We start from the raw sequence: 2,677 nt of genomic DNA, 5'->3' as shown, positions 1-2,677 counted from the left end.
ATATAATCATGGATCGCTACCATCGTAGAGCATGCTATGCGCTTGTTTTAGGCCTTTCTGGGTTTGCTGGTGTTTTGAGATAGCGTTTTTATCTGAGAAGATAAATTTGCTTGCCTTTTTTGATGAGCAACAAAAACGGTATTTTACAGAGATCCTGAATGCAAGTTGAGAATTTTTAAGAGCTGTAGTTTAAAGCCGATGGATCTCTGTTAGCTTCATTGCTATAAAACGGTAGGTTTTTTAAATTTTTGATTGTTTTGTTTGAATCTGATGCTTGTGGAATCGTAAGAGGGCTTTTTTCAATTAGGTTGAAATTACTGTGCGGATGATGCAAACCCTATGTATCTGATTTGTATTGATGCATAATAAATCGAGCTTTTTAAAACTGACGCACAAGCTAGTTTTGGAAATTTCCAGTTTCTTGAGTTTTTGTTGCTCCTTTCTACGTTGTTGATAGAAATTTGGTTTGTAAAGAAGACAAATGCAGAGGATGTGCTTTAACAATCCAACACCTATGCTCAATGAGGAAAGTTCCGATTTATGAGTACTGATGCATTGTCGTCTTTTTTTCGATTTTTTTCGAATTTTTGGTCACATTTGTGTGCCTTCTGTGAAGGCAAGTTTTGATTCTCTGCTATTTTCATTACGGGTTTCTCACTATTTAAGATATGTTCTTAACTTCTTAAGTTTTGATCTTCTGCTGTTTTTCTGTCGATTGTTTATGTTTTCTTTTATTAGTTTGTATTGCTCCTCTGAAGGCATTTCTATTGAACTGACAGACAAATTTTAACTTTGAAGCAAATGTAGCTTGATATTAGGCCATTCCCAGAGTCATCATTTCATTTCAATAATCTGTTCTGTATTCCATTGTAACCCATGTCCTCATTTTCTCTTTCTGTGTGGGTTCAAATATGTTTCAATATTTCTTTTATAAGAAAGCAAAAAGCAATGGGTTCTCAAGGAGTAGCTTTTTGTTGAATTCCCCCCATTTAATTCAATGGCTCAGAAGATCTGTTCACAGAAAACCAGAAGATTAATTTCAACTCGAGCTGTGAATGACATCTGCCAACTTGTTACAGGGCTATCTGTCATTTGAAAGATCTCTTGGCAATCCTGATATCGCCCACTTAAGCGATAATTAGGTTCCCTAGTATTTTTGAAAGATCTCTTAGGTATTTGTTATTTGAAAGATTTGCCGACCCCTGATCCCCTGATCCTGCGACTCGCAGACTCGAACTATAATATGTACAACTTCCAGTTTAAACTAATAAAATCCTACACTTATTGTTGAAACATGTTTGAATTTATCAATCCTTAACATTGGACATGCAATTTGGGTGGCTCAATCCATGTTTAATAAATGACATGAACAAATGAACAAATATAAAATGTTTAGTGTTTCTTTTCATCAAGTTTGCATATGTGATGTATATACACATCAAATTTAACAATTATTTAATAAATTGATTGTTGTTTGAATTTATAGATGTTTTCAATTATATTCTTTCTCTCTCTATATGGGATGCTTATTAATCATTTTTTGTGCTACAATTTCATTTCTTATTTTGTACTTGGAATAAACCAATATTTAGTGTCAAGATTGGAAATTGGATTGTCTAGCAAGTTTATGGTTTGTACCAACTTTCAATCAACGGGGAGTTGATAAAATTAATAGTAGTTAAATCTATTTTTAGCCCACACACTTTATATTTAATGGAACCTATATTTAATGGAGACAACTATGATATTTTTAATATTAAATTAAAAATTGGGATTTCGTTAAAGAGGCTCAAATAGGGGAAGTAGGAACACATCAAACACACTAAATTCACTAAATTGACCTAGAATATGACATTTTTTCCTTAGTGTCTTCTTGAATGAGTTTGAGAGAAGGTCTCTAATTGCATCACATCAAAAAAACCCATCCTTATCCTTTTGGTCCACACCTAGATTGGTCACCCAAAGAGGTCATATTGTACTAACTACTATTTCTTTATCCTTAAAAACTTTTATGTTCATTTCTAGCTAGATAGGCCAAATAATGATGATAGGAGATTAATTCGAAATGAACCACAAGATAGGACTAGAGATATTAAATTTCAAATAGTCCAAAAGATTAGCGAGGTTTTGTGGCATACCAAACTATTCAAGTGAATTGGATTTTCAAAATTTGAAGTGATTAATTTGTCCTATCAAGTATGTTAGATTTGATATGTTGAGTAAATTTGAATTGCAATACCTAATTATACATTTAGCTGTAATCTAATTTTCATCAAGTATTTATACATTTAACTATGTGTTTTATGTCAAATTTATAATTATATAAATTGCTATCGGCGTAGCCATTGGATATGAACTATTGTAGAGTTTGGATGGCAGCTTTGAATGAACCACTATAAATATGTCCCAAATGAGAAAGAACATTCAAAACTAACTTAGAGTTGCAAGGTTTATGAAAAATCCTTATAATCACAAAAGGTGGTGTGGAAGTTTTGAATGAACCACTATAAACATGTGCCAAATGGGAAAGAACAATGGATTAATGAACCACTATAATCATTGTGCCAAATGAGAAAAGAATGTGGACCTATGTTACAAGCTATTGTAATTATAGAATATTAGTGTAGGATCTTTGTTGAGTCTTTATAATCATGAGCAAGGCTATAATAGAGCCAAT

General features: G+C 32.4%; 1 non-coding gene across 1 annotated transcript; it reads left to right on the top strand.

The window, feature by feature from the left end:
* Positions 1-319: 319 nt before the first annotated feature.
* LOC131065266 (small nucleolar RNA SNORD36) lies at positions 320-395 on the top strand. The gene has a single exon (XR_009111397.1). It is a non-coding gene; the product is annotated as a small nucleolar RNA SNORD36 (small nucleolar RNA).
* The last annotated feature ends 2,282 nt before the right edge of the window (positions 396-2,677 follow it).

This window comes from Cryptomeria japonica, chromosome 2, assembly GCF_030272615.1.
Source record: "Cryptomeria japonica chromosome 2, Sugi_1.0, whole genome shotgun sequence".
In the NCBI taxonomy this organism is placed as follows: Eukaryota; Viridiplantae; Streptophyta; class Pinopsida; order Cupressales; family Cupressaceae; genus Cryptomeria; species Cryptomeria japonica.
This window is presented reverse-complemented; position numbering and strand designations above follow the sequence as displayed.